The 20,816-nt window shown below is 43.9% G+C and overlaps 1 protein-coding gene across 1 annotated transcript in view; it reads right to left on the bottom strand.

Annotated features, from left to right (window-relative positions):
• Positions 1-17,680, bottom strand: part of LOC126100704 (rabphilin-3A) — a 1,079,132-nt gene extending 1,061,452 nt beyond the window's left edge. Inside the window, exon 1 of the mRNA XM_049911320.1 lies at positions 17,256-17,680. The gene's annotated coding sequence lies outside the window, so the exon portion shown is untranslated. The remainder of the gene's footprint in view (positions 1-17,255) is intronic.
• Positions 17,681-20,816: the final 3,136 nt, after the last annotated feature.

The following is a 20,816-nucleotide window of genomic DNA, read 5'->3' as shown; positions in this document are numbered from 1 at the left end:
TGGCAAATAGTCCAAATTTTTACTATATTTCTCGGTGAACTTCGAAACTTTTTTCGGTATAATTAACCATTACCGAGATTCAGAGATTTAAAGTTACCAGACGTATGTAGAAAACTGCAAAAAACTGTTTTTCCTGCAGTTTTCGTACCGTGGACCACAGTCATCTAAATCACTAACCATAGCAAATGCAACAAATCTGAACTGTGCATTCCTTAGGCATTCACCTAGGAATGTTATTTTCCCGTTTTGAGAAAACTATATCCGCTCTCAAGAGACACTCGAAAGTATCAGCTATGGAGACAGACAGTTCTATAATTTCTATTCATGGCAAATCGTCGAAATTTTTACCATGTGTTCTTGAGTTGATTTCTCAAGGAACTTTGAGACTTATTATTATCCATTACCGATACTCTGACGTTCGAACTTAACTGTAGTGATTCTTGTAAAATATGCATGTAAGTGCACGTAAAATATGCACGTAATATTCGTTCTGCGGCGCAAATGTAGTTTCGACAGATGTAATGAACACACTGCAAGGGTTCTTGTGTCATTGCAAGGGTTCTGAGGTCATCAAATTCTGTTTCAAGTCAGCATTTTTCCACAAGTAAAACTTTGTGACGCGCTGTCTCGATTAATTGCGATCGGTGAGCAAAGTATGCAGAAAAAGTGTAAAGCAAATGATTTGGTGTAAACTTGCGCTATGCGTACTTGTTTGTTATTTATTTGTGTGAAATTATATAAATGTATCGAAGTATACACATTAGTTGTCGAAACTTTACTGACGTTTAGAATTCGTTTCGTACATGCAGCACACTCTGATATAGCATAGAAAAGAAGGAAACCGGCAGAAAATACTCCTGTTAGAGCACATAAAGGGCGATAGGGAGCAGTGGAGAGACAATGATGGTGGAGAAGAGATGAGATAGAGAGAAGAAAGAGAGAAGAGACAGGGATGGTGTGAAAAAGAAAGTGGCAGTGAAAAAGAAGAGATGGATGAAGGCAATAACAGTGGGAACCAAAGAGGAAGGAAGTGTTGGTGGTCAGTGAGAGATAGTGGCAGTAAAGGAGAAAGAGGAATGGGCGGAGATACAAGCAGTAAGAGCAATAGAGAGAGTGGACAGTGGAAATGAAAAATACGGGTTAGTGGAGGCCATAAATAGGCTTGTGGCGTATGGACTCTGCCAGACCGACGAACATTTTAAACACGCGGTTACAGGGGAAAACATAAGTTGGACTGCCCAGAAATTATGGGCTTCTGAGGTCTGGTGGAGACAATGGCCGTGGGAAAAAAAGACAAAAGGAGACAGAATAATTGAGAGAGGAAACAGTGGTAGTGGGATGTACTGCAAATAAATTGGAGAAAAAAAAGGACAATGGGAGAGATATATACAGACAGTGGTAGTGAGGGAGAGCTGCTGAGTATGAAGGCTTCTCAACAAAGAGTGGCTGGGTAAAAACGTTTCAAATGATCATTGTTAAAAGAGTGCGGATATGTTCGCACGCCAAGGTTTTTAACGAGGAAAGCGGTACGAGGATTTAGGCTGTCGGTTCCCCACTTTTCTCTCAGAGTCTGTTAAGGAGGAACGTATTCACCTTTCTTGTGCTCCGACATTAGCATTTCTCCGCTCGCCATTATTTGAATAAGAACCGTTCACAAAAGGCTCTAAAATCTCTTACTTGCGTTCTGAAAAAGAGATCATTATTGAGAAACAGACATTTTAAATATCTTGCCGACAATCATGAAAGCTTAGCTGCTAATAATATACAATTTAAGAGAAGACTACAAGCTTTATTCGTGTCGAACTCAATTAAACCAATTAATAAATTTGTTAGCAGAACCAATAATATGACAAAACGCGATACCATGGTAGTAGATAACTTCTCCGCTTCTTCAGCGCCATTATGTGAACTGCGTAAGATAACTTTTTGTTAGCTACAATAGCCTAGGATTTATTTTATGCATTTTATAATGTATTAGTTTACCTGCGTGGTAAGTTTCGTTTCTGTACTACATTCTGAATGAAAATATGTTTAAAACCTTCTGTCCCATTTCAGTTATGATCTGTGGAAGGAACTGTAGCACTTTAGTTTTTTCTATAATATGTAGTATGTACTCTACTAGCCATTAAAATTGGAAAACCATGGAGGAGGTATCCAAAAAACATGAAGTGTACTACATACTTGGATATTAATATGAATATCGTTTCAGTACAGTTGCACAAGGTAGTAGCGGAGTAACACCATCTAAGTCATGTATATAAGGAAAGACTACGCATTGACGAATCACACTTGAATGCTATTTGTGAGAAGACTGAATGAAGCTACGTGTAACAGCGGTAACCTGTACTAGCAGATGCAGTAGCTTTACAACCTATCGAGACTGAAGTCTAACGATCCACGTTGGTCAGGATCTCACGACCCTCATGGAATCCTTGGGATCAAGTCGGCTATACCCAACACAGTGCAGGACCTCAACTGCTCCGTGCGACTAGCACCCGAAAGCACAGGTACATCGCTCGTGAAGTTGTGCAGAATCATACTGCCATGTTACATACCATGAGTCAGTGAATTGTGTCGTTTACACAACTTCCCACTCGGACAGCACAACGACTCTTGGATACCACGGGCTGGCCACTGTGGCCGAGCGGTTTTAGACCCTTCAGTCCGGAACCGCGCTGCTGCTACGGTCGCAGGTTTCAACCCTGCCTCGGGCATGGATGAGTGCGATGTCCTTAGGTTAGTTAGGCTTAAGTTGTTATAAGTTCTAGGGGGCTGATGACCTCAGATGTTAAGTCCCATAGTGCCGGTGCCATTTCAATTTTGGATACCACGGATGGGTACAGCGGCTGGCAGTTGACCTCGCACGTAAATAAATGTGACGTACTGCTCGTAAATAGCGAAGAGAATTATTACTCTTCGATTACGCTCTTGGCGATAAATCTTTGTAAACAATATGTAGCAGTAACGGTCTGTACCGACCTAAAACAGAATGATGACACGAAATTAATGCTAGCAAAAGCTTATGTCGGGCTGAGATTCATTGCAAGAATCTTAGGGGAATGTAGTTCAACAACAAAAGAAGTCAAAAAGAAGTTATTTATAAGACACTTGATCGATATGTTCAATCTTTGACCCTTATCAAATTCGATTTGGGTGGGGGGGGGGGGGAGGGGAAGGGAGGGTAAAGTAAATCCAGCTAAGAGTGGCGCGTTTCGTCACCAACTTCATCAGCGCCAGAGACCTCAATATCCGTCAAGACTCTCATCTCTGTATGTCTCCATATCCACAATTCTAGGCGGCGAGACGTAAAGTATTTTGTGCATACCTAAATTCACAGCTCCACCCTAAGGCAACTATTCCACAAAACCTTTGTTGGATCATAAAGATTTACCGCTATTTGAGAAATCTATATCTATATTCAGTAAATCATTGTGAAGTATCTAAAAAGGTAACTTTCTAGTAAGTACGCTTGCAGTCACACGAACAGCGACAGTACCAGACATAGTACTGGTCTCATGTAGTCCTCGTTCTCCGAACAGTAACACAATGTACATTTCTGTGTGTGCAGGCTGCGAGGAGAACGAACGTTGTCGGATTGTATTCGTTAGGATATACTGACTCAGCAGCTGGTGTGATGGCAAGAGGTGGCTTCGGGATCACAACGTAATCACCCTTGGTTCGCATAGCTGGTACGTTTGGCATCGTGCGTCGCATTTATGAAGGCTGAGGACTGTGCCCCATCTTCAAGACCTCAGTAACATTATCTTTCAACAATGTGGAAGATTGCGTGGTGATAATGCTGTCATGACCTGCAATGAGGTGACAAAAGTCATGGGGTAGCGATATGTACATATACAGATGACGGTACTATCGCGTACACAGGCAGTGTATTGGCGGAGCTATCACGTGATTCATATGATAAAGTTTCCGGTGTGGCCGAACGGCGAGAATTAACACATTAGTAGCTAGACGCATGAGACAATAGATTTCGGAGATGTTTAGGGAATTGTGTATTTCGAGATCCACAACGTCAAGAGTGTGCCGAGAATACCAAATTTCGGTGTTACCTGTCAGCGCGCAGTGGCTGACGGCATTCACTTAACGACCGAAAGCAGTGGCGTTTGCGTCGAGTTGTCAGTGCTAACAGACCAGCAATAATGCGTGAAGTAACCGCAGAAATCAATGTGGGATATAGGACGACATACAGTCTTTCTCAATTAAGGACGGCTATAGAGGCAGCACGGCTTAGTATTTCTACAGGGTACTTCCAGTGACTTCTCGAATCCATGCCACGTCGAAATGCTGCGTTACGCCCCGAAGAAGGATGTTCGACACGAAGTTAGGAGGTATCCCAAGACTTTTACCTGGCCTCTGAAATATCCGATCATGATTTGCCAACAGAATGTTACTTTTGAGTCACTGCAGTTTATCAACTCTGGTAACCGCTACAATGCTGTAGTCTACCGACTATCGTGGCCTCCACAGCAGTCATCATGGATGTGATATGGAGCAGCATGGGGTCAGCACACCACATTTCAGCATTTCGAGCTTGGAGCTGCCTTCTCTCAGTCAGGTAGCTCCTGAATTGGCATCACGGAGCTGAGTGCACCACGGTCCAGCCATTCCACCCAGGGAAAGTCCTTTCAGTACCAGGAATCGAACCCAGGTACCCCCCATGAGGACCTCTTTCGTTGACCATCGGCTACAGAGGTGGTCATGGAGAAGATGTACGCGTATTTATCACCCAAGCTCACTTCGAATCAGTTACAGTCATTGATCTTGCCACAGACGGCGGTTCTGTGCACTAAACTCCGCATAGTGTACGAACCCCTGCCCTCCAAACACCGACACATACAATCACGTACTCTTCCTACTATGTTCTATACGTCCAAGAAGTATAACTTCCTTGTTTGCTAATCCTTCTCCGGTACTGAAATTTTAGATGGGCAATTGTGTATTTCTGTTTTCCTAACGCTCAGCACCCTCAAGGGCTTTTTCTGCATGTGTCTTACAAAATTAATAGAGTATCTAAGCTAATCCAATACACAATCTGCCTGTGCAGCCGAACCATATTACGTAGACCGCACCATATGTCAAATGTATTTTACAGTTTACTTTTTTATTTTTCTGGATGAAAAGCCCCTAGGTCGTGGAAACAAGGGACGGAACGAGGTTGAGCATGAAACTTCTGTTCATAGAAGCACAAGCATGGCCATCACAATTATTATTTTCTGAGTCATCAGTCTTCTGACTGGTTTGATGCGACCAGCTACGAATTCCTATTCTGTGCCAATCTTTACATGTCAGAGTAGCAATTGCAACCTGCGTCTTCAGTTACTTGTTGGATGTATTGCAATCGCTGTCTTCCTCTGCAGTTTTTACCGTCTACAGCTCCCTCTAGTACCATGGAAATTATTCGCAGAAGCCTTAACATATATCCTATCATCCTGTTCCTTCCTCTTGTCGCTGTTTTCTATACGTTTCGTTCTTCGCCGATTCTGCGGATAACAACCTCACTCATTGTGTTATCAGACCTAATTTTCAACGTTCTTCTATAGCGTCACATCTCAAATTATTCTCTTCTGTTCCGGTTTTCCTGCAATATTTTTTTCTCTACCATACAATGCTGTGCTCCGAACACACAGTCTCAGAAATTTATTCATCTTACCCAGGAATGCCCTTTCCCATTGTGCTGGTTTGCTTTTTATGTCCTCCTTCCTCGGTCCATCATGGGTTATTTTGCTGCCTAAGAAGCAGAATTCCTTAACTTCGTCTCCATCGCGACCCCAAGTTATGATAAGCTTCTCGCTTTTCTCATTTCTTCTACTTCCCATTTCTTTCGCCTTTCTTCGATTTTCTCTCAAGCCATATTGTGTACTCATTAGACTGTTCATTCCATTCAACATATCCTGTAATTCGTCTTCACTTTCTCCCAGGATGTAATGTCACCAGCGAATCTTTTCGTTGATATCCTTTCAGCTTGAATTGTAATTCCGCTCGTGGGCCTTTCTTGTATTTCCACCATTGTTTCTTCGATGTACAGACTGAACAATAGGGGCGAAAGACTACATCCTCGTCCTACACCCTTTTTAAACCCAGCACTTCGTTCTTGGTTTTCCAGTCTTGTTCCGTCATGGTTCTTGTATATTACCCTGCTTTCCCTACAGCTTATGCTTATTTTTCACAGAATTTCCAACATCTTGCCCCATTTTACTTTGTCGAACACCGTTTTCAGGTCTACAAATCTTATGAATGTCTTGATTTTTCTTCAGTCTCGCTTTCTTTATCAACTGCAATGGCAGAACTGCCTCTCTGATGCTTTTGCCTTTCCTGAAGCCCAACTGGTCATTTGGGAGATCAATTTTCTTCTCCATTGTTCTGTATACGATTCATGTCACCAATTTGGATTCATGATACGCTAAGCTGATTGTGCTATAATTTTCTCACTTGTCTGCTGTTACGGAATTGAGTAGATGATATTTTTCAGAATGTCTGATGATACATCGCCAGTTTCATACATCCCACAAGCCAATATGAATAGTCGTTTTGTTGCCACTTCCCCCAACGATTTTAGAAAGTCTGATGGAATGTTATCTATCCCTTTCGCCTTGTTTGATATGAACTCGGCAAAAGCTCTTTCATATTCTGATTCTAATACTGCATCGCGTTTTTAATACCTGTCGAGTCCTTTTTCTTCCTCTATGACGTCACAGACAAGTCATCCACCTCATACAGGCCTTCAATGTACTCTTTCCAGCTATATGTTCTCTCCACTGCATTTAACGGTGGAATTCACATTGCAGTCCTAATGTTTTAGTCTTTGCGTTTAATTCCACAACTATCGGAAAGAAACCCATGCCATGTCCTTCAAAAAGATAGCACTCCAGGTTTCGTATGAATCACCTAAATCGTATGCGCATATAGTAATTTGAACCTCGCTGGTCCCAAGTGCTTACACACCCACCCAACCCACACACACACACACACACACACACACACACACACACACACACACACACAAGCAAGCACGCGTGTATCTTTCTTTTTCCCTTCTTCTCACATTTTAACATTTACCATTTACAGCATTTGTTCATAAACTTCCACATGGGGCGACAATGAATATCCAGGTGAGGTGCAGTTTCTTCTAACCACTGAAGAGAAACACGTGATCGTAAGATGCTCCTAGAAAGTGTGATGCATCCTGAAACAAAGTTTCCTTTGCCACTACGAGCATCCTCCACTACCCAAAGCTTCTGTTGTTTTTGGTAAACCCTACTTCTCTTGTCACGCAATACAGCAACGATTGTGTGTGGTATGTATTCGATATGTAACTGACGGGTTTCCAAAATTATGGTGCACCAGGTAACGCAAATTTCACAGATAACGTGTTGGTGATTTGCGACTGCAGAGCTGGTACCTGGCTGCCTCTCAGTCACACTTTGTTGGATACAGATGAGGCCCTGCTGGATGATGCAGTCGTTATCAGGGAAGACAGCGTACATGAAGGAATGCAGTCCGCAATAAGGTTCGTGTAGTCCAGAGGCGACATGATGCCTTCGATTACTACCTTATGATTCATGGAGGCCCCAGATTCAATGTCCCCCACAGCATGACACTGTTCCTACCGGCCTGCGCCGTGGCGTAGTGCATGTTTGGGGCAGCCGTTCGCTCCATAACGGCGATCCGGATACGATCTGATGTAACAAGAACCGCCATTCATCCGATCAGGCGGCGTGTTCCTATCGATCCACGGTCCAAAGCTATGACCCTGTACCCACTGCAGTTGTAACTGACGATGATGTTGGATTAAAGTGAAAACAAAATAGGGGTCATCTGCTACGGAGCCCCATGCTCAACAATGTGTGCTGAAGAGTGTGCTCAGAAACACTTGTTTACGCACCAGTATTGTACTCTGTCGTCAGATTCCTAACAAATCGCCGCCTATCCTGCTTTACTGGGCAGGGAAGCCTCTGACTGAGCCTCATGCTCAACAATGTGTGCTGAACAGTGTGCTCCAAAACACTTGTTTACGCACCAGTATTGCACTCTGTCGTCAGATCCTCAACAAATCGCCGCCTAACCTGCTTCACAGGGTGGGGAAGCCTCTGACTTCAACATTATTTGTTGAGGTAAGGACTTTAAACACCTTGTCACTACTCTTACATTCCCCGTACTTCCGTCACTTTCCAACGATTCTTATGACAGTACAATGTGAACAGCCATCAGCTATGCCGTTTCCTAGACGCTGGTTCAGAGGTGTCGATCCATAACAATAAGACGTCTGTGAAATCCGCTTGTCTCGGTCGATTCCCTCATTTTCTGCCCGTATTGTCATTAAAATTGTTCCCCATTCGTCTCTGATTATCTTACATACTGGGTTATTACAATTGAAGTGCAGAAGATCGCACAAGTCTACATCTACATCTATATCCATACTCCGCAAGCCACCTGACGGTGTGTGGCGGAGGGTACCCTGAGTACCTCTATCGGTTCTCCCTTCTATTCCAGTCTCGTGTTGTTCGTGGAAAGAAGGATTGTCGGTATGCTTCTGTGTGGGCTCTAATCTCTCTAATTTTATCCTCATGGTCTCTTCGCGAGATACCCGTAGGAGGGAGCAATATACAGCTTAACTCTTCGGTGAAGGTATGTTCTCGAAACTTTAACAAAAGCCCGTACCGAGCTACTGAGCGTCTCTACTGCAGAGTCTTCCACTGGAATTTATCTATCATCTCCGAAACGCTTTCGCGATTACTAAATGAACCTGTAACGAAGCGCGCTGCTCTCCGTGCAGTGTGGAATGTAATTATCGTATGGCAGCGCAACTTGGTAGAAGTTCTAATGTGTTAGTTTGTAAACGGCTTACATTGGGAAAAATGTTAGTACCAGTTTTGGCCAGAAGGTGAAAATCTGCACTATGTCTGCAAGAAAGACATATTAAAATGTTTTCTTATGTAATGGATTAATGACACGGCGTGGGCAGAAATGGTCAAACAAGTGAGAAGGGTATAATAGTGATTTTATTATTAACAGCTGTAGGCACAATTTGCGCCAGGCAGCTCGATGGGGTGTTGTAGAGCGCCAGACTTCCACCTGGTGGCCAGAACTGGAACTAAATTTTTCCCAGTATAAATTGATTCCTCACTAACTTATTAGCATATGTACCACGTTTCGCTGGCATACGATAATCAGAACACACACTGGACGTCCCTGAATAGCTGCACTTTCATTATAACCACTCGGTACTTCCCTTACTGCATGTTCGCAACACCACCAGGTTGCATTCGATCTAGCACTGGAGAGTGGTCATAATGTTTCAGTTGATAATTTTGTGTCTCTTACAATATGTTTTAATTTTTTTTATGTGTATCGATGTTCAAATTTTTCCACAGATTTAACTGTCGCAATCAATCTCTGATGGCGAGGTAAGCAAATACAAGCATACAACTCTGGTCATAGAAATGATAGTGACCGGAGCCTATAAATTTTTTAAAGAAGTAAAGTCGTCACTTTTTCCTACTATTTTTAAATGTATCTTAAATAGCCTTCGTTCATATCCAGAAGCTAGCATCACACTGTGGAAAGACAGATACAAACGAAGAAGCTGTGCAGCGCCAAAGGTTTCTGGGACTCGATCTTCAAAGAGGCAGTGGAGATACGTCTGCACAACAATTTAGTAAAAAGGGATAGCGGTTTTCAGCTCAGTGCAGCGTGAAATCCTACAACTGACAAAATACGTCAGGAACGCTCCGATCTAAAGGCAGCGGCATCCGCAGACAGATTGGAGAGCCACCGGGTCTCGAAGCCGGTCCGCGCCGCGGTTCCCCACCATCACCGACGCGGTACCCCTTTCCGGAGGAACGTGATTGGCCGACGGTCAAGCGGCCGACGGTCAAGCAGCTATTTAGATATGCAGATCACAGCATCCCGACACTTCGCCAGATGATGATGGGTACGAAACTCATCGAAACGTTGCGACAAGACGACGCCACCACTCGGCTGATAACCCGAGAAGAATTCATAACCTAGCCCTTATTTTGAACGTCACTGTGTCTTTTCGACAAATGTACATACTTGGCCAGTAAGTACACGGTATAGTCACATTAATGAGACCACCGACTATGTTCGACGTCAACGCTAAATAACCACTCACAAAAGGCACGTAGCAGCACTAGCCGTGGAGGGTACACAAAGCGTGTCGGGGGACGTAGAAAACAGTGCAGTCGATGACTTAATGAAGAAACGGAGCCATTTATCTTATGTCACGGACATGAATATTGGCATTTAGGCCAAGAGCGGGAGCATTTCCGATACCGCTAAGTTTGCAAACTGTTCGCGTTGCCATGCGTGACAAAATGGCATTATCCAAAAACCGCTTCAAGGCAACTGTGGAGCACCACGAGTCATAGACGACAAGGGCCAACGACGGCTGCGGAGATGTGTGTGAACGAATAGACGTGAATGATCGCCCACGTGAGCCGAGGCATTACCAACAGGGTCTCCTAAACAACTGTTCAGTGAACGTTGCTGGGTACGGGCCTCCGTAGCACGCACCTGATTATGGACCTATGCCGACTGCTGTTCATCACGTTGGACGTCCACTGAGTGGCAACCGGTGGCCTTTTCAGGTGAATCACGTTTTGTGCTCCATTGGGAAGATGGGCGTTGGCGTATACAGCGTGAAACGTCTGAAAGTTAACGCTCCGCAGCAATAGTCGGAAGGATTCAGGCCGGAGGAAGGAGCATTATGGTCTGCGGAATGTTTCGTTGCACTCCCTGGATGATTCCGTCTGTGTGGATGGTACATTTTGTCAACATAAGCATGCATCTGAAACTTCCTGGCAGATTAAAACTGTGTGCCGGACCGAGACTCAAACTCGGGACCTTTGCCTTTTGCGGGCAAGTGCTCTACCAACTGAGCTACCCAAGCACGACTCACGACCCGTCTTCGCAACTTCAATTCCGCCAGTACCTCCTCCCCTACCTTCCAAACTTCACAGAAGCTCTTCTGCGAACCTTGCAGAACTAGCCCTCCTGGAAGAAAGGATATGCATCTGTCTTTGGCTGCCACGTCCCCCTCTATGTGCAGTTTGTTTTTTCTAGGCATTTATCAGCAGAATAGTGCAACGTGTTAGACAGTTCACAGTGTACGTGCGTGGTTCCAAGAGCATCAAGATGAGTTAACCTTACTCCACTGGCTTCCATACTCCCCAGATTTAAAATCAGTTGAGAATCTTTGGGACCACCTCGATCGGACTGTTCGTGTCGCGGATCCTCAGCTGAGAAATAGAGCAGGCAGGCACGGCACCTGAGTCAGAATAGCTCCACATCTCTGTCCGTATCTTCCAGAGCCTCAACGACACTCTTCCTGCACGTCTCGCAGCAGTCCGCTCTAGAAAAGCTGGTCATCCAGGCTTTTGACGGTGGTCACATTAATGTCAGTGGACAGAGTATAAGTCCGCTACTGTAGCCGAGTTGTCAGGGTGTCTGCCTCACATGCAGAAGTCCCGAGTTCAGTTTCCGGTACTGCCCGGAGTTTTTCATGCCGTGACGAGTGGAGTGTGGTGCACTCAACCTCGTTAGGCCAACTGAGGAGTTGCTTTGAACGAGAAACAGGGAGAGCTTCGTGCTGACGGGATGCCTCTCCTTTGGGCCTGGTGGCTAGGTTACTTCTGTTTTTTCTTTTGCAGAAGAGATGAAAACACGATCGATGCATCAAGATATTTAATTCTTTATAGTCTTTAAATGAGCTCTTACATTTACCAAATAGCAAAAAGTGTAGGACGGTTTTGTAACTGTAGAAGTGAGAAACTTTCTCCGAGTTTGTACAACGCTATGCAAGACGCAAGTGCTGTGGAGCAGGCTGTCCATCCGGTCATTCCAAATGATGCTCTGTAGCAGCAGACGAGGGGTGTGTCTTTCATCTTTGATCAAACGCAGTCAGTTACAAATCCAGCAGACATGGTAATATCACATGGAGTCACTGAGATCACTCAAGCTTCCTGTTATAAGAGGGCTATCCACAAAGTACATTACGTTTTGGAATTAAAAATAAATAAAGCATTGGAATTTTTTTTATTATATGCAGATGAAAGCCACACTTAAGTACTACTTTTCTGCATAGTTGCCATTTAAATTAAGGCACGTATTGTAGCGATGGACGAGCTTGGAAATTCCTTCGTCGTAAAATTCGGCCGCCTGCGCCTTCAACCACGTGGTTACCCCTTCTTGAAGCTGTGCGTCGTCATCAAAACGCTGCATAGCCAACCACTTCTTCATTACTGGGAATAAGTGGAAGACGCTGGGTGCCAGGTCGGGACTGTACGGCGGATGAGGAAACAATAGATTCGAGAACTTCACGAGTGGCATTTGCCGTGTGGGCCCTGGCGTTGTCGTGAATCAGCAAGATCTTTGAGCCCAACTTTCCCCTGCGCTTGTTTTGTACTGCAGAGTTTGGCAATACCTTTTAAAGTTTATTGTAGTTCCTCTTTCCAGGAAATCCACAAAAATCACACCTTTTCTGTCCCAAAAGAAGAGGTAACCACGTGGTTGAAGGCGCAGGTTGCCGAATTTTACGACGAAGGAATTTCCAAGCTCGTCCATCGCTACGATACGTGCCTTAATTTAAATGGCAACTATGCAGAAAAGTAGTACTTAAGTGTGGCTTTCATCTGCATATAATAAAAAAAATTCCAATACTTTATTTATTTTTAATTCCAAAACGTAATGTACTTTGTGGATAGCTCTCGTATTACCTGGAAGATCGCGGTACGCCGTCGACTAGCATAAGAACAGCTAAACCACCACCACTGTGAGATGTGAACATTCGCCTCTGCCTGTCGGATGATGTCGGGTGGTGCAGAAGGTGCCATGTACGCTTCAGGAATTTGTACGCTGTGAGCGCATACTTGCAGCCATGCAACTCCGAAGTTCAGCAGCTTTGCGTCAAAACGGTTGTCTAACTTTTTATTAGACGAATGATCATCATATTTTGCTCTGTATCTCAAGTCGAACATGAAGTTATTTTTACATATAAAAACGAGATATTTCCTCTTTCTCTGTCCACAGGTTTCTTAATCGGGCGTAACTGCTAACGCGATTCAGCTAAATTTCTGCATAAACGTAACAAATACATGTTGATCACAGATAAACCTTTTCCGAATTAATAAGACTAAAAACAGCCGACCAGTTGCAATGGATACAGAAATCTTTACCTAGGTTTCGGCAGATTTAAATCTGTCTTCTTCAGAAGACAGAAGCTCTGCTACATCCATGTACTAATTTTTATTTACATGACAAACCCTATTTTCAGGGCTATATTTTAATTTGGACTAATGGATCTATGCAGATATTTGTAAAAACGACGATGATACATCATTCCATATTTATGTAAAATTGCCGCCTTCTGAAGAAGACAGATTTAAATCTGCCGAAACCTAGGTAAAGATTTCTTTATCCATTGCAACTGGTCGGCTGTTTTTAGTCTTCTTACGTGGAACCGTTGCTGTTGCGCAGCTATGTTTAAAATACTTTTCCGAATTTAAAATTTTTGCGAATCTGGGTGTCATTTATACGACAACGTTACAAGGAACCTCCATCTTTTTTCGGGATTTTTCAAATTCGTAAATTAATTTTTTCTGTGTCTTTAATCGTTTAACATCGAATGAAAACAAAATTTCAAGCAGTATTTTTCACACTTCTGAAAATAAATCGACATAATGACTCACTCCTTGGAATTTTTGGAGCGATTATCATATTACACATCTCATTTCAAATCGTGAATGTCGTTTTAACTTTCTCAGTTTGTTTAATATAAAGGGCGATAAAAGAAATTCCTTTTGAGTACGTTGCTATAGCACAGATGCAACGTCGCATGATTCCGATGCGGGTGTATAAACACCGACATGTACGCAAGGGGCTAGTGTGCCTTCGCCACTTACTTCCGTTGCATATGAAAACGCGAACTATGGCGTCGTTATTACCAAATGCTTCCAAACAGGCCCACAGCGCTGTTATACTTTCCTTGGCTGCAGTAGGAAAACACCGGTAGACATCCATCGGCGAATGAAATATGTCTTTGGGGCAGCATGTTTGTCGAAAACCACCGTTGTAGAATGGTGCGCCAAGGGGTGCTCTGTTTCATAACAACGCACGTCCCGTTATCACAAATGTTGTAACGCAGAAGTTTCACCAAATGAAGTGAGAGAGAGTCGAGCACCCACCGTACACACCTACTCACTCCACATGCGATTATCAAGCCTTTGGTTATTTAAAAAATGCCTTGAAGGGTCGATGATTGCTTTCACACGAGGATGTGCAGCAGGCAGTTACGGAATTCTTCAAGCAGAAGGATACGATGTTTTACCAAACGTGTACTTTCAACATGGGGTGTCGGTGGGATTATTGCCTCAATGCTCATCGCGATTTTGCCTGATTGGCGTACTGTTTTTCTGGACTGTGCGGCCTTCTAACGGAAACTTTTTGATCGTCCCCTATCCATCTAACTCGCTATAATGAATGTCATTTTCATTTTCTCAGTTCGTTTAGTATTTTATACGAAGGAAGAAGGTAAGGGACCATGAGAGGGCATGATAGTTCGTTGTAGCATTTACAGCGCATTTGAACCTGGTATCTAAGTTCAGCAACATCTTAAACTAAACTAACTCATGTTTTAATGACAAATCTACATGTAACATTCTGACTATACAAGATACAGAAATTATTACTGTGTTTAGCATTCAGGAAAATCACAATTGTACCAGTAAATCATTTTTGGTGTCCTGTATTCTGCCCTATTTCTCATGACATTTTGACTGGCGTTAGCTGGACATTAACAGTGAGAAATGTGTTTTTTAAAGAAATTATAATTCGTTGTGGATCCTCCAGTTACAGTGATATCGGAAACCATGAAATTTTATTCGAGACCAGACACTGTACTAGTTTCAATTCATGCTGGTGTTTAAAGTGGAGCAGACGTAGAGTGACCAAATTATCGGAGGTTAATATGTCATCGATCATCAGCTAGTGTTGATATTTTTTTTCTTTCTTACTTCTTTTTTTCATCCTTCCCTAATGTCCAATAGGCAGATGATCAGAGTTGTGTGGAAAAAAGTCTCTGGACGAAGGAACATCCAGAATAGTTGCCCCAGTTGATCGACGATCTTTGGCGAAGGTTACTCCCATGTCCTGCTTGAAATCTTGTAAGGTTCTACACAGCACATACAGCTGATTTACCAATACCCTTTACGCCAAATCCCACGAACTTGTTTGAGAGAAAACACGTGTTACACTATCCAACACGAAGTGTAGCAGTAGAGCACCATTACAGGATCCCATTATGCTAGACCAAACAGAGTACGTAACACGACAAAAGCCGACGCCGTTTACTTTACGCGAATAAAAGACTAATATTTTACGTTTAACAATATTATGAAAAGAATAGTTGCTACTCACCACACAGCGCAGATGCTGAGTCGCGGAAAAGCACAACTGACACACAAACACACACACACACACACACCACCACCACCACCACCACTACAGTCTCTGCCAGCTGGAGCCGGATAATGAACTTATGTGAAATGTTCGCTTCATTATACCTAACACTCACAGCGAAACACTTGTGAGTTCCCTCAGCGCTCTTGGACTCGCAGCATTACTCTGTGAAATGCCCATGTTAACAGCATGCTGGAATGCAGGGGACACTTTTGCGAAAGATGTGAGAAAACTGAATTGATCTGTTAGAAAGAGAGTCTTTGTAAGATCAATGCATTGCTGCAAGCCACCATTGCTGAAATTTTGATCTCAAGCATGTGAGTCCTTAATAGTAAAGAATCATTACTAGAATTTGTTCGAATTTATGTAGGGAAGTGTTGTCTGAAACACACAAGCCGATGAATACGCAAAAGGTATGCGTTGGTGGTTATTTCTATCGGAACTTGGATTACTTATTACGAAGTACTACAGAGTCCTATAGATCCTCTGGATTAATGAAATCCGGTTTCGTAGCACGAACCTCCAGACTCTGTCGGTTTTATTAGGAAGAGGACTATTATTCTTTTCTGAATGAATTCTTGATATCTATTTGAAGACCCATCATCAAATTTACGTTAATTAGGCTGTAATAGCACATTGATGGATTCCACTTAATCTATAGAGAGAAAGAGTGGTTTCTTTATATGAGGATTAAGCTTTCATGGAAAATTTGCAGCTTCATCATTGACCAGCCAGCTACATTCTCCAGAAAGATATATAACCACCGTCTTATTCAAAGTATAGTAGCCGTTCACTATACTACTCTCAAGATGAAAATGATATTATGGTAACTATAAGCACTCAGACTTTTCCAAGATTTTTTACGCCTCTGAATATGGCCAACTCTTCGTGCAAATTACTTTGTGTAAGAAACTGTAAGTACATTGGCGCAGCCAAACAATGTTTGCTGCAAGAAAACGGTTTTCAAAATACAAAAAATTGACCCAAGTTTAGCGAAGGAATTGCTTAGGTTGTACATCGGCAACAAAATTTTGTATGAAAGTGTAACATGGACCCTGTGAATACTGGAGAATAAATGGATGTTAAAACTTAGAAGGAATGGCGAGGAAAACAAGTTAACAGAACAACTTTGCAATAAGAGACAGAATGAGAAGTTCTAATAAAATATGTATGAATACTAAACTTTTCACTAGAAAGAGGAATATAGGAGAAAAACTGCAGTTGCACAGAAAAATTTCAGCATAAGAAGTATAGAATTGAGGATTTTGGTTGCAGCAGTTACGTTTTGATAAAACTGATGACACAGTCTCGTGTGGTAGAATAATTTGTGTATACCAGAGCATTTAGTCTGTTTCATTCTCATCCTTGTACGCAAAAAACGTACGAGCCATAGTTATGCTGAAACAGAGCAACATTATTTTCCTGACGAAATACAAATACAGACTGTTTCATATTTTCTGTGACATACATGTAAATCTATAATGAGGAAATACTTACCTTTCAAAATTAATTTTTCACAGTCCCAGACTGAGTATCGACATATTTACAAATTTCGGCAAGTCAGTGATGTGACTGTTGCCGACGTTTCATTAGATTAAAGTGTAAGCTGGGCTGGAACACTCAGCTAAACTAAATACGTATCGTTCGTCACAAATACCGGGAGATGCATTTTACTAACAATATGCAGATTCTCACTTCACTGACATACCGAAATTTGAATTAAATTGAGTACGGTAATATAATAATAAATTTTGAATAGTCACCTGAAGATGAGCTGACGCACGAAACGCTAAAGGACACGTTTCACCTAGTAACAAAATTCCACGTAGGATATATTTATGTTTGTATTTGGCCTTATAACAACTGAATGAAATCTAAATTTTCATTGTTCAGTCGCGGATTTTCTCCTTGTAAACACTGTAGCAGTCTAACTATTTACCTTTAATTAATGTTTGCCTTCTCCTTTCGAGACTTAATTCATTTCGTACAGTTCACCGTTTAGTGTACCGAATAAGCTTGTGTAATCGCACTCTTCCTCTTCTACCGCCGCGGAAACCGGAGTCGGCAAATTTGGCAACTGCCCGCCAGTGGAAGCGCCGCCTAGTGCAGCAGTCGGATGCGGCCCGCCGTGCGGGAGCAAAGAAGGTAAGCGCACAGATGCGCCCGCCGCAGCTGCCTGTTGCTGGCAGCGACCTCGGCACAACTGCGGACGGACACACCGCCTGCCGGCAGCCTGTTGCGCTACCCCGCCGCGCAGCTCGCCGGCCCCCCACCCCTCGCCATTCACAACTACGTCACAGCAAACAGCCGGCTCGGCTGCTACACCGAACAGTCGATAATGCCCCCTCCCCGCCGTGCCTAAACTCTGTGTGCTCACTCCAGCGCACTGGGACGAGAACAGCCAGAAGTGCTTTCTACTCATTGCACTCTGCCTGCCCGCTGCCATCTCCAGCTTGTTAGCTTCAGAACCGAATCGCTCTAAAAAGTTCCCATTTCCAGCGTGAACACAGAAGTGCCGACTTAACATGTGTTTCAGTCCATATGGAGAACTGATTCCCAGGTGAAAAGCAGGCCTTTTGAATACCGACACTTTGACAGATTCGTCATTTTGTTTTGGAATCTGACACTTTCAGGGAAAAATTCATAACGCCGAGTGTGACCGGTGAATCTTAGACGTATTTCTGTATCACAAAAATCGAAAAACTCCTTCAGAACTACGTAAAAATTTTCTAAAGCCCATTGTACCTAGGTGGTAGTTGTAGGGTGCTGTGTTCAGCACTTTGCAAAATAATTAATATATCAATTAATAACCTCCACATCTGATGACTTCAAAGGCTTTCCCCAGACGTCATGTGCCTCTTCCACCTCCCCATAATGTGACGCGACGTGGACTAACTGCAGCTCCACCCCTGCCATACACTCCTCAGTTTAAGGAATCCGAAACGAAGATGTTGTTAAGTCAATACGCCCCGAATTTCTCATGTGGAATGTAGATTCCTCCCTTTTATATGAGTTACTTTCGATGACAGAAGAATTCAGATGACACGCGTTTTCACGTCGATAAAGTACCATTACTTGTGAAAATCCTGTACAACACTATGATATAGGCTGTATTTTCTCTAAGTATTCTCCCATCAGCTGGAGAAATCTATTCTTATCAGCTTAATATCTGCCACATCCTGCAGCATAGGACTAGAATACTGAACTCAGTTTTGGCCCCTGACAGAGTGCTAAGAGCAAGTTCTACCTCTGTCGCTGGACGCCTCTTCACTTTCTCTCTTAAAGTAAACAAATGTCCTGTCACATACAAAGTCTCTCAAGGTAACAGCACAGAGGACACTACGTATCACTTTATAAATTCAGTAATATAGCTGATGCTATTACGATTGCCATCTCTCCCTGTCATGACCACAACTAACGTCAAGGGAAAATGAAAACTACGTAGTTGGAGCAGGAGTGGGCACGTAGAATATTATAATAAGATCTAAAACCAATAAAACGGCAAGCTTATAGTGCCGAAACCATCCTTCAGCAGAAATTGTGTAATCCTGGAGTTAAACAATAGGCAGAGTAGAGTCGTAATAGGTCTGATGACTGGCCATAGGAACTTCAGGAATCGTTTGCACACAATGGGAACAAAGATGCCCCTAGCGTAAACTGTGTGTTGTAGGGGCTGAAACAGCATCACATTTAATCTTTCAGTACGGAGCACTTGAGGCCATAAGACACATAACATTTGTGTCATTAATTCAGGAAGAGATTATGTCTAACATATCTGTATTAATGGGGCTCCTACTATTCTTAAAGAAAGCTGGCTAGCGTTGCTAGGGTGACAGGGAGAGGAACCATATAATAAGCTTTGTTTCCGTGCAAGCAATTGGGGGCAAATACCGTTGTCGTTTTGTCTTCCTGCTAACACCAAATCAAAAGGAAGCAAATGAATGGCCTGACGTCTGAAGACGTGCTTGTGGACAGCCACGATGACAGGTTATCGCGGCTCCATAATCTGGCACTTCGTTGACAGACCGTCCGTTACCGCTTGTCTTGTCTGTGGACACAATGGTTTCGTTGTCATACAGAACTCCATATGCGCATCCGGATGACTGTATTGTATACTAGCAAAGCTTGGTTACTTGGAATGTTCTTTTTGATCTTTCGGGCTGCCGTGCGAAATCCCATTCTTGGACACTGCCAAATGTCAGGCATTCCCAACGACGGGACGCGAGGAATAAACTACGCGACGTGTTTCTCCGCACATTAATCAGAAATGTTTATCGGTAGACGCGGATTAATATTCAGTACTCCCACCCATAACTACACTCCTGGAAATGGAAAAAAGAACACATTGACACTGGTGTGTCAGACCCACCATACTTGCTCCGGACACTGCGAGAGGGCTGTACAAGCAATGATCACACGCACGGCACAGCGGACACACCAGGAACCGCGGTGTTGGCCGTCGAATGGCGCTAGCTGCGCAGCATTTGTGCACCGCCGCCGTCAGTGTCAGCCAGTTTGCCGTGGTATACGGAGCTCCATCGCAGTCTTTAACACTGGTAGCATGCCGCGACAGCGTGGACGTGAACCGTATGTGCAGTTGACGGACTTTGAGCGAGGGCGTATAGTGGGCATGCGGGAGGCCGGGTGGACGTACCGCCGAATTGCTCAACACGTGGGGCGTGAGGTCTCCACAGTACATCGATGTTGTCGCCAGTGGTCGGCGGAAGGTGCACGTGCCCGTCGACCTGGGACCGGACCGCAGCGACGCGCGGATGCACGCCAAGATCGTAGGATCCTACGCAGTGCCGTAGGGGACCGCACCGCCACTTCCCAGCAAATTAGGGACACTGTTGCTCCTGGGGTATCGGTGAGGACCATTCGCAACCGTCTCCATGAAGCTGGGCTACGGTCCCGCACACCGTTAGGCCGTCTTCCGCTCACGCCCCAACATCGTGCAGCCCGCCTCCAGTGGTGTCGCGACAGGCGTGAATGGAGGGACGAATGGAGACGTGTCGTCTTCAGCGATGAGAGTCGCTTCTGCCTTGGTGCCAATGATGGTCGTATGCGTGTTTGGCGCCGTGCAGGTGAGCGCCAGAATCAGGACTGCATACGACCGAGGCACACAGGGCCAACACCCGGCATCATGGTGTGGGGAGCGATCTCCTACACTGGCCGTACACCACTGGTGATCGTCGAGGGGACACTGAATAGTGCACGGTACATCCAAACCGTCATCGAACCCATCGTTCTACCATTCCTAGACCGGAAAGGGAACTTGCTGTTCCAACAGGACAATGCACGTCCGCATGTATCCCGTGCCACCC

This window comes from Schistocerca cancellata, chromosome 9, assembly GCF_023864275.1.
Source record: "Schistocerca cancellata isolate TAMUIC-IGC-003103 chromosome 9, iqSchCanc2.1, whole genome shotgun sequence".
Classification (NCBI taxonomy): Eukaryota; Metazoa; Arthropoda; class Insecta; order Orthoptera; family Acrididae; genus Schistocerca; species Schistocerca cancellata.
Note: the sequence above shows the minus strand (reverse complement) of the source record. Positions and strands in the feature narration are given on the sequence as shown.